The sequence below is a fragment of the Mustela putorius genome, unplaced genomic scaffold (genome assembly GCF_011764305.1).
Source record: "Mustela putorius furo isolate JIRA1106 unplaced genomic scaffold, ASM1176430v1.1 tig00000407_pilon_pilon_pilon, whole genome shotgun sequence".
In the NCBI taxonomy this organism is placed as follows: domain Eukaryota; kingdom Metazoa; phylum Chordata; class Mammalia; order Carnivora; family Mustelidae; genus Mustela; species Mustela putorius.
The window spans coordinates 20,926,533-20,940,186 of record NW_025421373.1 but is presented as its reverse complement, the minus strand read 5'-3'; the positions used below and the strand labels follow the sequence as shown (position 1 = coordinate 20,940,186).

At 43.5% G+C, this 13,654-nt stretch overlaps 1 protein-coding gene across 3 annotated transcripts in view; it reads right to left on the bottom strand.

Annotated features, from left to right (window-relative positions):
* SNX18 (sorting nexin 18) overlaps positions 1-13,654 on the bottom strand; it is a 37,811-nt gene that overhangs the window by 19,267 nt on the left and 4,890 nt on the right. The gene's annotated exons all lie outside the window — the stretch shown is intronic.

The window sequence follows — 13,654 nt, the reverse complement described above, 5'->3', positions numbered from 1 at the left end:
CTCTGCACATGCAAAATTCCTTCCTAACAGGTTCATTTTTATACTTACTGACACTGTCCAGGTGCAACGAAAGATAACTCTGCCTAACTGCCTCATCACTACCCCAAGCTCCACAGAACTCACCTCTTAAATCCAAACCCCCCTCCATCTTCTTTGGATCTTTCCAATGGCAGGCATCTCACACAGTTTTAAAGCAGGTTCAGGGTGCAAAGAGCCAAGCACGAAATAACTACGTACTGGTTCATATCCACATATGCTCAGTCTGAGGGATTAATTATGCACGCTTCCAAAGAATACAAAATAATTACAACTAAGGAATTTAATTGCATGACAGGGTTCATTCCTATTACAACTTTAAAGGACTCAAATTCATTTTATAGAATAATTATGATCCAGGAAGCCAGCACCATTTTCAAAAGCCTCTTATTTTTTACATAGCATTAAATTACCTCCATCATTAAAAACTGTTTAAATTTAAATTTTAAACTGTTTAAACTGTTTAGGAAGCATTTCAGCATCATTTTAGTTTTTGTGAAAGGAGAGGAGCAAAGGTCTGGGATCATGTAGTCAGTCGGTTAGTATGTTTCAAGAGCCCGCGCCCACTGAACTCGGCCCACGAGCAAACACAGTCAGTCACACTAAACTGTATCATCTCCTTCTGATTTGCAGACAGAATCACTGTCCTGGACACTTCTGACCCAGCAAAATGGGACAGGGTAATAAAACCTCTCAAATGCTGTGCTGCTTCGGGCACTTTAACCAGGGAGAGCCTTCGACTCAGCTCAAGTTGTGTGGCCTCCTTTCAGCTTCCTTCTCTATGTCCCTCTCTTCAACCCCGCTCCCCGCGCACCCCCCCCCACCCCGCCGGTCCCGGTCCCGCGGGGCTGGGGCTTGCTGGCTGCTCCAACTGCTCCCACCTCCAGCCATGGCCAGTGTCAGCACCTGAACTTTGCCTTCCTTCCTTCCTTCAACCAAATCTCTTATGCTCAGTAGGTTTTGTCCCTCCTAGACCAATTATACAAAAGGCCTAGTCACTAAGCAACAGGGATCCAAAGGCTACATTTTCTCCCTTTAAAAAAAAAAAAAAAAGAAAAGAAGAAGGAAAAAAAAAACCAGCACTTTATTTAATTTTGAAATCATGAATGTGGCAAAAACATTAACTAGACTTTCTGTCTTCCCAGGGCCTTGTCTTTGAAAACCCGAAGCCATGGTGTAAGGGACAGAACAGGAGGTGGGCTGAAAGGCAACAGAGCTGGGTAGAAGTTGCCCAAGAATGGACTAGGCCTGTTTTTCTTCATTTCCTCCTACACAGAAAACGTTGAAAGAAAATGCTAATTTGGTCAATGTGACCAATTTGCTCCTATCCCCTCATCACTGGTCCCCACACCCTCTGGCCCTGCTAAAGCCCCATTAACCTCTGCCCCTCCCCTTTCCTTCCTCCCTTTCGATCTCCACCCACCCACTGGTTGATTACTCTTTCCCCTCTCTGCTCCAATATTTACTTTTCTATATTTTTTGAGTAAAACATCTCAAAAAAACAAAGGCCAACATCCATTTCACAGAGACCGGCAGAATGGCTGTCCATCCAGGCAAAACAGTCATACATGAATCACACATACTGTGTAAGCCAGTGCTCTGCACTTTCGTGTCTTATTTCCTTCTCTTTAACCTCAAAAGGAAAGCAAATACCACTCCCATTTTCAGAGGCAGAAAGTAAAGTTGAGGGACGCTAAATCACTTTACTGAAGACATCCTTTGGCATGGGAATGAGGTCTACCTAGCTTCCAACTCAGGTAGTTGGCTCCCTTATCCTTGGCCCAACTGAAGCTGCCCCATCCATCACGTCCACGCCCCTCAGAGGAGCCCCAAGGCTACATACCCATGACAGGTTCCTCTGAAGCCTCATCTCGGGTAGACGCAACCCAAGATCCACCTCCCTCCAGGCTCTCAAATCTCTGTTCCTGCATCAAGTCACACCCCGGGGGCTCCAGTTTGGACCACATTAATAAACTCTGGGGGCGCCAATAGGAATACTGAACTCAAGTGAGTGAAAGCAATTTTTTGAAGGGCCTACAGGTCACTAAAGTCAAGTACTATCAAAATTCAAAGGTAAAATTAATGTAAAATTTACTTTCAATTCATACATAAACAGGAAAGATAACTTTTGAGTAATTTTAAAAAGGAGGGAAGAGGGTCAGATACAAGGATAATAAACTGGAAAAAGAAAAAAAAATACTGGTTGCTGGATGATATAAAAGTTAATCATTTAAAGAACTCAGGCCTTGGGGCGCCTGGGTGGCTCAGTGGGTTAAGCCTCTGACTTCAGCTCAGGTCATCATCTCTGGGTCCTAGAATGGAGCCCCGCACTGGGCTTTCTGCTCGGTAGGGAGCCTGCCTCCCTCATCTCTCTGCCTGTCCTCTACCTACTTGTGATCTCTCTCTCTCGGTCAAATAAATTAAAAAAACTTAAAAAAAAGAATTCAGGCCTTTAAGCTTGGTTGGGTCCTGAAGACAGACTAAGTGGTAGTATGCTCCTGGTAAAAGCCTCCTTCCGTCCTGAGGAAGCTGCCCTTTCGGCTCCAGTCAGCAAACACCAGACGTCTAAGGGCAAGAATGACAGTATAAATGAAAGCCACTCACTTGAGTGTATCACATGGTGTACCGTTTGATACTTTTACTCACCATGCACATGCATGCCCACACCGCACCTTATTCCAAAAAGGAAGAGGGAAACTGCATGATTCTATCACTTGTGGCTTATTTGGTAGAACAGACTGTTCTTTGAAAGGAAATTTTATATAAAGTTTCTTGTGTTTTGGCTTATACTGAATATTAAATATGTATTAAAGTTACTAGGGTGATACAGTCAAGAGGACTCTGTAAACACAGTATGTTTTTACTTCAGAAGAGCCTGGATACAAAGGTGAAAATGTTTATTTGCCTATGGCCATGCAAATATAAAGACTTTAAAATTTGAGAACAGGGGGCGCCTGGGTGGCTCAGTGTATTAAAGCCTCTGCCTTCGGCTCAGGTCATGATCCCAGGGTCCTGGGATCGAGCCCCGCATTGGGCTGTCCGCTCCGCGGATAGCCTGCTTCCTCCTCTCTCTCTTTCTACCTGCCTCTCTGCCTACTTGTGATCTCTGTCTGTCAAATAAATAAATAAAATCTTTAAAAAAAAAAAAATTGAGAACAGGAAAAGGATGTATCATTTCTTTTCTTAAAGATTTTATACCCATAGAATCCTAATAAAATGAGGTAGAAAGGCTATCCTTGAAAATCATATACAAAAAATACTTTTTAAACTTTTTAAAACAACCAAATTTGTAAAATGAAGTCCACATAATGGTTTAGATTCAAAGAACACACTTGATGTGGCTCATGATCCCTAATTTCCTAATTCTTCTTAATTTCTCCATTCTTCTGTTAGCTGACAGACGTGAGTGGATACTGGTCCCAGTCGAGCAGAGTTAGGGATGTTGGCCAGCTGCCAGCACTTTGGGTTCAGATGACCTCTGACATACAACAAAACCTATCTGAACCAAAGAAAAGAGTGAACTTTGGAAACTGCCTTTAAGTTTCTTTTTTTTCTAGGAAGATAAAGGAAGACCCATGCTAAAACATCTAATAGAAGCGGCTGAACAGACAGGCCGCTCTACCCAGGGCAGGAGATGGAGGTGGCCCCAGCTCCACTGGGAAAGCAGGGAGCCATAAACCGCCACCCCACCCCACCCCCGCCCCGAGGCCAGGTCCTGGATGGTACGAGTGCTTTTGAGAGCACCACAGTCAACACTGTTCCTAGGAGAGTATTTTCAAAAACTAGATCTCTTGCTTTCAAGTATTTTTCCCAAACAAGGTCTAGTTTTTAACTTGAGAATTGTAATTGTAAAGCTGGGTATTATAAACTACCACTTAAGGTGTGGGGGGAGCCCCATAGCATTTGTCATCATCCTTGTGCCACCAGCTGTGGCCACTATGACTGTGTGAAAGGTGAAATGAGACAGGGTCACTTCCGTCAAGGGGTTTTAAGCTACAAAGGAGATGGGCGATCTGTAAGTCCTCAAGTCCTCACTGCATGGGGCCAAGGACTTGCGAACTGGACCAAGGGACCAGTGTCCCAAAGATTCAGCCCAAACACCTGCAGCTTGCCACAGTGAGACTTTGCTGGGTGACAGTCTTAGAAACCAATTATATTCAGCCCAGCCTTTAGTTTTCTGCCACCAACACCAATTGAAATTCCTTGTATACAACGTATATAAGCATTCCCTTTTGATTTAAAAACCCTTTATTTGGGGGCCTGGGTGGCTCAGTGGGTTAAGCTGCTGCCTTCGGCTCAGGTCATGATTTCAGGGTCCTGGGATCGAGCCCCGCATCGGCTCTCTACTCAGCAGGGGGCCTGCTTCCCTTCCCCTCTCTCTGCCTGCCCCTCTGCCTACTTGTGATCTCTGTCAAATAAATAAATGAAATCTTAAAAAAAAAAACCTTTATTTTGTTCCCCTGGAGGCACTATTTGGGCTTCTGCCCAAATCTATGTTCATGGAACTGTACTCCTGAGACCCCAAATAAATGCTTTTGATTTCAGCTCAGCCTCTTTCTTCGGTTGACAACTAGTACTCCACAGCACTTTACTATCACTAAGCTCTGGGGACAATTCCGAAATCAGCTGCTTCAAAAATAAGAACACCTCTGACCCTGGGGTTTTCCTGCTTCTTCACGCAGGTAGGGACCAGGTTTCCAGGGGTGATGAGTCTTCACTCCAGCTGCATCTGGGCTTCCTCTAACTAGACCATAAATAACCATCTAATGACAAAACAAAGCACTCAAAAATGTATCATTTTTTTAAAAGACCTGAAACACATGTCATAAAACAAAAAAACTTACAGAGGACCCATGCTGACACCCACTTTTATTTAAAGTTGTCTCACTGCGGACAGTAAGTAGCTTTTGTGATTTTCACAAATGTCAATATAACTAGATATAATAAAGGCCCTGAAAATGGGATTTCTAAGACTCTCTTCAGCCTTGTTCCTTATCTTTCCTTGTAATTCTGCTCCTCTTCTTAACCTGCCTATTTCTCTTCCTGGCATCACTACTTTCTGTCACCAAATTTAATACCTGGAAGGGAACTCTAGACTCCTCAGGAGAGCCACTCCTCACCAAGTCTGGCCACTCTACTTGGCAGGTATCTCAAGTTTACCTGCTTACTTTCCAAAGCAACCCTTCTGCCTGGATGACCTGGTCTACTCCAGCGGCCCTCTCATCTCCGCACTCAGCCAACAGGAAGAAGCTTCCGGAAACCCTAGCCCTGAGGCCAGGCTGCACATAGGTGAGGGACACCTCCAAGAGCCCGCAGTTAAGTTTCTGTGGCTACCTCCCATCTGCAAAATGGGGATAATGAGAATATTTACCTCAAACTCTCCTATGAGGCTGAAATGGATATGATTAATATAAACAGGGAACATCATGCCTGGCACATGCTAAGCTCTCAAAATACGTATTTTTATCATGATTCAGATGTCACTCTTCAGTTTCACACCTTTAATGGCTGTTGCTGTCCATAGAATAAAAAATTTTCTAGCAGGCATGCTGATTGTAACATAAAGAATACCGGGTTTAAATCAAGGCAAGAAATGAACTCAAATTCTGGCTCTTATTAGCCATGCAATCCTGAAATACACTTAACTTCCGGGAGCCTCAGTTTTCAAGGTATCACATAGGGAGAATACCCCTTTGGGGAAGTTAATAGCTGTACTGGGCTGAATAGTAACCCCCCATTCACATCCACCTACAGCCTGTGACTATGACCTTAGCTGGAAATAGTCTTTGCACATATAATTGGTTTAGGTGAGGTCATACACAGGCCAAAAACAGAAAGGATGGCAGGCAACCCCCAGAGGTTGGAAGAGGCACGGGATGATGTCTCTAGAAGCTTTATATGGAGTGTGGCTATGCTAACACCTTCATTTCGAACTTCTAGTTTCCAGAACAGTAAGAGAATAAATTTGTTTTTTAAGCCATCCAGCTTGTGGCAGTTTGTTATAGCAGCCCCAGGAACCCAATACAATAGCTAATACTTCATGTTTCCAAGTATTCAGCATGCAAAATGATGACTCCATATTATACATGAGGAAACTGGTTACACAGTGAAACTGGTGGGAACTCCATGCCCCGTGGGTGTAGGGGGTACATCTTCATGCCTGCTCCTAAAAGGAATCAGACACAGTGTATGCAGCTGCCCACAACACTGCTACTCACAGTAAGGACTCCAAAGTGGTAGCAGTGGCTATTGCTACTCATACTCTGGCTCCCAAAACTGCCTGACCTCCAAGTCAAGGGTAAACAAACACCTTCCTTAGGGGTAAGATAGTAAATATTTGAAGTTTTGCACATCGAGGCAAAATTGAGGTTTTTTATACCCAGTGAAAATGGAATAATTCAGAAAGGTAAAAGCAGGTCTTAGCTCAAGTGCTGTCAACAGGCACACAGGTAGGTTTAGCCTGCAGACCCCGGCTCGATCTCCCAGTATCTCTGTTGGGAGCTCCAGTCTCTCGTCTGCTGGTCACCTTATTCTCCTCCCTGTCCCTTACCTCACTCCTGTAGGCAAATACCCTTTCCATCTCCCCTCCCCAACCCCATAGACACAGCCTCAGTTTAGGATTTCATGTCTTGCCTGAATCACTGCAAGAGCCTCCGATATCACCTCACCCTGAGCCTCCCTTTACACCCGTCACCAGCACCTGTCCATCTCAAGTGCAGGCCCGAGTGTGTCAGTACCGTTTGATCTTCCATGCTGCTCCCCCACATCCCCTCCAGCAGCTGCTGCAAACCCAGGGCCACAACAAAATCCCATGGGATCTCATCCAAGATCACCAATGTACAGGCCACATGCCCCCAACATTCTGATTAGAGGGTGGGGCCCAATTTTCAGCTATACCCACTCGAGAGCTGAATCTGAGAGGCAGCCAGGATTTCATCCCTGATTTTTATACATGATCCATTCTGCCTGCTAGGCAAACTTCCAAATTTTTTTTTTTTTTTCAAAAATGCTCTCAGAGTAAGACTGGGAGAAGCCACCCCTGAACTCTCTCCTCTCCCCATAGCTGATGACCCCCACCAAGGCACACGCCCATAACTGCATGTGTCATACTGTATGGTGACAGCTACTCACCTGTCAGCCGGGCTCAGTGACCTGAGCACTGTAGGAATGTATCAGCTAATACATGCTCATTCTAAAGCATTTCCAAGATCAAGAATGCACTTTCTATTTTCCTCTGAGAAGTCAAACTATGACCATCTTTCAAAGGCAAAAAAACAAATGCTACCCACCCATGCCCCTAACACAGTTGACAATGACTCTTGATCCTCTGGATGCCCATGCACTCTTACCACAGGCACTAAGTTAACTCGACCTCTTATCTCCCAATTCTCTGTATAGACATCCTACTTCCATTATAGAACTGACCCTTCCATGAGGGCAGGCACCCACTGCTCAACACCTAAGCTCAGGGCTTTGTGTATCCAAGTCATTCAAGAAGGTGAAACGTACTCTCTCTACATCTTGTGCTTGGAATTAAGCAAAAGGGACTCCAATAATGAAAGCTTACCAAAGAGGAAAACAGTTTATATATGTAAGTTTAAGCATCAAGAACCAATATAAAGTGAAATCATGAGGCATGTAAAATTATTTTTTCTGGCATATAAAATAAAGCATTTTTAAACTTTCTCCCTTCTCCCCAATAAGTTTTGGAAATTTACTTCAAAGATATGTAAGTTTAAGACTTTTAAATCACGTTCATATTAATTATTGACTTCACCTATAAAATATATCCAGATCCTATCTTTCTTTCCTACATTAGTTTATAAACTCCAGTATCCATCATCACATGAATAGAAAAACACATTCTCTAATAGAAGACATCTATTTCAAAATCAAAAAGTACTTATTGAGTGGCTGCTTTTCTCATTTAACAAGCATGCCTTAAGCATTGACTATGCACACACAAAATAGTGGAGCTACATACCAGAGGAACATAAAAACATGACCCCACACACTACCCACTAATCGAACGATGTATACTGTTTGGCGCACCAGTGAGCATTGTACCAGCCATGACTACTTGGAAAGGACTGGGCTCCAAGGAGAAAACTCTGAGAAGGAAACTTGATCTAAGGCTTAACTGTCTGTGTATGTTTTGGGGGGGGGGGGCTGTCAACAGAAGGTAGGAGCCCATCAATCTAAAAGGATGAAACTCAAGCCCTGATTCCCATCCCTACCTCTCTTCCACTCACAGCCCTCCTCATTTCAGTGGATGGAAACTCCATTCATACTGTTGGTCAAGCCAAAAACTGTAGAGTTTAAAACAACAACAACAAAACTGCAAAGTTCCCCTTGATGACTTGTCTTTCTCTCACATGCCCCATCGGATCCCTTAGGAAAACCTGATGATTCCATCTTTAAAATATATGCAGACTGGGATCCCTCCTCGCTATCTCCATGGTCTCCACTCTAGTCTGCTTCTATTCTCTCTCACCTGGATTATTAGGGTAGTTTCCTACTGGCTCTCTGCTGCTACCTTTGACACCCTACCTCCCTCTCCATTCTATTATCAACACAGCGACTGTATTAAGTTTGCTAAAAGGTCCAGTGGATATCATTCCTTGGCTCAAAAGCCTGTCATGGCTCCCATCTCTCTAGTGCTCTCTGTCCTGTCAATGACCTACAAAGTCCTACTAATTGGACCTTCCAAAAGACCTTATCTCCTACCCAGATCCTCTTAGCTCCAATCACCTGGCGTTCTATTATCTAGCAGAACACACCCACCTTAGTGCCTCTGCTCTAGCTGTATTCTCTGCCTGAAAGACTCTCCCCCCAGACATCTGCTTGGCTAACTCCCTCACCCCTTCCATGTTTCCACTTAAATCTCACCTTCTTAATGAGACCTATGTTGATCATCCTTTTTCATACTTCATTCTGCCTCCCCATGCCCTCTCGCCCTGCTTCACATTTACGCTTTCCCCTACCACATACGTGATAATGTACTCACTATGTTTGTTTTTCCTTGTGTCTCCGCCCTGCTCACACGTAAGCGCCACAAGGGCGGTGATCTTTGTTTTGTCCAACATGCAACCCATGCAACCCGAGCATCTTTAATAGTGCCCCATTTGAATAAAATCAGATTTATCTCTCAGAGGATCCTCTGAAAAAATCTAATGATCTTGGCTCTCCTCCCTAACTGCTGTCTCCCTATCTGCCAAATAATACAAAGAATTTCTTCATCAGCAAGTCCAATTACAGTGAGAGATTTAAAAAAATTGCAAGAAAAGGACAAGTGAAGTAACACTTGCTCATAGTAATGTTTAATCAAGCTACAAATACAAGATTAACAATATAAGACTGTTTCTATTTTTGGAGAGGAGATAGTATTTAGAATTCGAAGTGAAGTACATTTTGTAGAAGGGAAAGCCCATCCCAATTTCTCTCTCTGGTGGCGCTACTAATGATAGCCCTCCTTTGGGTCAGAGAGAGATGTCCAGCTGTCCACCACACCTCAGCTTCCGAACACCTGGGCTCTGACCAGCAGGAAGGTGGCCAGATAGTCACCACTTTTACACTCATAGCTCCTGGTGGAGTAAGACCTCAATGCATGTTTGTTGATCTGAAACAGAAGTTCACGAATGTTCTTTCACATCAACTTGTCAGTTGCCGATATCAACTGATAAAGGATGTTCATGCTCCCATATTACAAAAATCGCATAAATAGAATGCTATTTAAACCAGCATGAACCAACGTCTAAATGTTCATCGTATACTGTCCTAAGTATTTTATTTTCAATGTATGGATGTTGCTATTTTTTTTTTAAAGTCAATCAACAAATGATACTTAAGAGATCATAAATCTATCTCATATTTACAGACGAGGGAACTGAAGCTCAGAAATGTCAAAGTGATTTGTGCAACGATACAGGTAATTTAGAGGAAGGGAACAGCTAGCGAACAGGAGACAATTTACACAATCCCTTAACGTGGAGAACACACAGTGACTCTAAATAACTCTGGCATTTCTACCTGTTATCATCCTTCTAGTGTGCAGTACATGCCAGCCATGTTAGACTACAATATTTAACCACTATACCAATGACTTACTGGGTTTTGATACTTTTGCCTGCAGTTCAGGTGGTAACAGGCTACCAGGATGGAAGATAAAATTACTGGAATTGTCTTTTAAAGAAGAGTTCTTCCGATTTTAAAAATATCTTTCTACTTTTCAAAACCAAGCATTTAGTGAGTAACTACTGAGAACCAGGACATTTAATCCTCAGTGTGACCTTATGAGGAAGCATGCCCACTGAACCAACAGGAAAACGGAGACTTACCGAAGTTAAAGTAACTTGTCCAAAGCTCCTCTCACAACCACACAGTGGTCACCAGATTCCACAGCGACCCACAGGGAGGAGACTCTGAACATGAGGCTCTTGGCTTAACAGAATCACCTTTGTTTGTGGAGCTAAGCTTCCCTGTCAGAGTCAGGCCAGCACCATCTCTTCTGTGTAGCCTTGGGAGGGCTCTCAGCAAGCTGGCACATGGCTTCTCTGCCACCAGTCAAAGACTCAGTGAGGATCACAGTCCTGCCTATCCCCCCTCCACATGTGAATCTAGCTTGTGCTCTGTAAGTGAAAGGTGACAGATGGGACAGGTCCTCTGAGTACAGTCTCTCCAAACAAGATCTAAGCACTACTGTGCCATGATTTGAGATAATCATTTAGTTTGTGGTCTCACAGTTCCATAAATAAATGGTGAATTAAATCAAACTTCATATTAAACTCTGATTTTAAAATACTCTGAAACAATAAAGCAATAAATTTTTAGTCAGCCTGAAGAAAAAGAATTTAATTTAAAGGAATTGTCATGTTTATCAGGGAACTGACACCTTCTCACAGAACTTCTTCATCCTTTGGGTGCTGCCTTCCTGTTTGAAAATCTCAAGATGGGGGTGCCTGGGGGGCTCAGTGGGTTAAAGCCTCTGCCTTCAGCTCAGGTCATGATCCCAGGGTCCTGGGATGGAGCCCCGCATTGGGCTCTCTGCTCAGCAGGGAACCCCCTCGCACCCCTCTCTGCCTGTCTCTCTGCCTACTTGTGATCTCTGTCTGTCAAATAAATAAATAAATAAAATCTTTAAAAAAAGAAAATCTTAAGATGACCAGACAAGAACCTGTGGGACGACATTTCCCAACAAAGGGGAGCTTTAACTGAGCCCAAGAGTTACCTGATGAACATGAGTGGGAGCACAGGTACCTGCCTCTTTTTGATTCTGCTGTGATCAGCCTAAAAGGCTAAGATTCCTCAGTGTGATTTCAAGAAGAATTCATGGCTCAAAAAAGAAGTCTGAGAAACCAATTACGATGATTATGAGCAGTATCCCCACCTAGCTTCATGACCAAGACTGTCTGTGGCGGGTCACACTGTCGTTTTAACCAAAGAACTCAGTCATCTCTTTCAAAAGCCCCAAAGGCAACCTCATTTTCATTAAGAAAATACAGATAGGGACAAAGGTTACAGCTAGAACTGAAATCTCCTTTAAAAATAGCTGGAGGGGTTGCCTGGGTGGCTCAGTGGGTTAAGCCGCTGCCTTCCGCTCCGGTCATGATCTCAGGGTCCTGGGATCGGTCCTGCATCGGGCTCTCTGCTCAGCAAGGAGCGAGCTTCCTTCCCCCCCCCCTCTGCCTGCCTCTCTACTTGTGATCTCTCTCTGTGAAATAAATAAATAAAATCTTAAAAAAAAAATAGCTGGAGGTTGGGATGCCTGGGTGGCTCAGTCAGTTAAGCTGCTGCATTCGGCTCAGGTCATGATCCCACAGTGCTGGGATCCAGCCCCACATCGGGTTGCTTGCTCCTCGGGGAGTCTGCTTCTCCCTCTGCCCCTCCCCCTACTTGTGCTCTCCCTCGTGCGTGTGCTCACACTCTCTCTCTGACAAATGGATAAATAAAATCTTTTAAAAAAAAAAACAGATGGAGCTAGAAGTACGTGAGAGGAGAAGTGGGTTCAATTAAGACAGAGCTAAAACAAAACAAAAAAATGAATGACCTCAATTGCTAGCCCAGAAGTTTCAAAATAAGGAGGAGTTTGTAAACAGCCCGCTTATTAGACCTTTTCTCTGTATTCCTGGCACCACCCTCTCGGGTCTATTTTTAGTCACAGAAGAATGGGGAGCAGACAGGGAAGGGCTAACTGTGGCCCAGCCTTACCTTGGGTGCCCTGCCAGGACTCTAGCTATCTTTAATTAATGTCTGAGGGACATAAGATGGACCCTACACGTGGTGAAAGAAGCACAATGGTGAAACTCTACCCCAAAGAACGGACAGGCCCACAACTGGTGTACCATGCCTGACGTCCCCGGGCTGTGTTTTGTTGAAAAGAAGGCTCCATCTGGAACATTTAGAGAGGGCAATGTGGAAACCCTGCATATTTAATTTAGGAGTACAGAAAACAGGACTGCCTGTTTGTTTACCTAGTTTTGCCACCCTGTTTCACAGACTCACACTACATTTTATCAACAAATCACTTTCACATGACCTATACATTTTCTCAGGAATAAAGAAGTTTCCTTTTAAGGTACTCCCTTCTGCTATCTAGTCCACATTCCTAAATAAAGATAAAACTAACATTTCTCATCACCCCACATTTAAAGTCTTTCCCTTTCACGATATTCCCCAGGAGAAAAGCCTAAAGCTTTTAAACCACAACAACTCACTGCCATCCGGATTAAGCTTTATTAAATATTAGAGATTAATCATATCTTTGGAACAGAACTGAATGGCCTAAGAAACTGATAGTGAAATCAATTCTATGTACTACCCCAAACTGGCCAACATCAGCATTCTAAAGGCATACTACAGGCAGGGATGATAAACAGGAGGAGATAAAATGCTACCATTTCAAAAAAAAAAGAAAATCAGACCACAGGGTTACAAAGCTTGGCAGTGACAGACATGTGACTAGTCAGGAATCAATGAACTGTCTGTGAACAAAGAATTTAAGGGACTCCTGTTAAGACAGAGGAAAGTATGAATAAAATTCAAACAGCTTCTGAATTCCCATCTACTATACTTCAGACTATAGCAAACTGCCTTCTTCCTACACTCAATTCCATTAACCAAAATAGGTCTGTTTATCTAAGACTCCATGAGGTGATGAAAAAATAAAAATTCTAGCATTCTCTTTCAGCTAAAGAAACCATATGGCTTTCTTTGCTTCTGCAGAACGTACTTACACTAAAGCCATTATTAAGTTTAAGCAATGGTTTTAGTACTGAGTATAGTCAGAAAAGAGCCAGTCAACCACGTTTAAGGGTACATGTGTTCTGGAGCTGGTTCCTCACCAGACTCAGACGACCTTTCTGAAAGCAGCTGTATTTTCTGAATAAATGATGAAGGCAGGATGCAGAGCAGATGAACACCCTCGCACCGCAGAAATATTACTCCCTGAGTACTCACTCATTCTACATTCTGTAGAGAGGGGTCTGGCAGGGCCTGCTTCCCCTCCCAGTTTTTATTCCTTGAGCCCATGTAGAAAGGAGGCGATGCCATGAGATGACCAAGTGAAAAGAAAACTCTCTGGAGAGTATGTGCAAAGATTGTCAACTGTTGGAGAAATCTG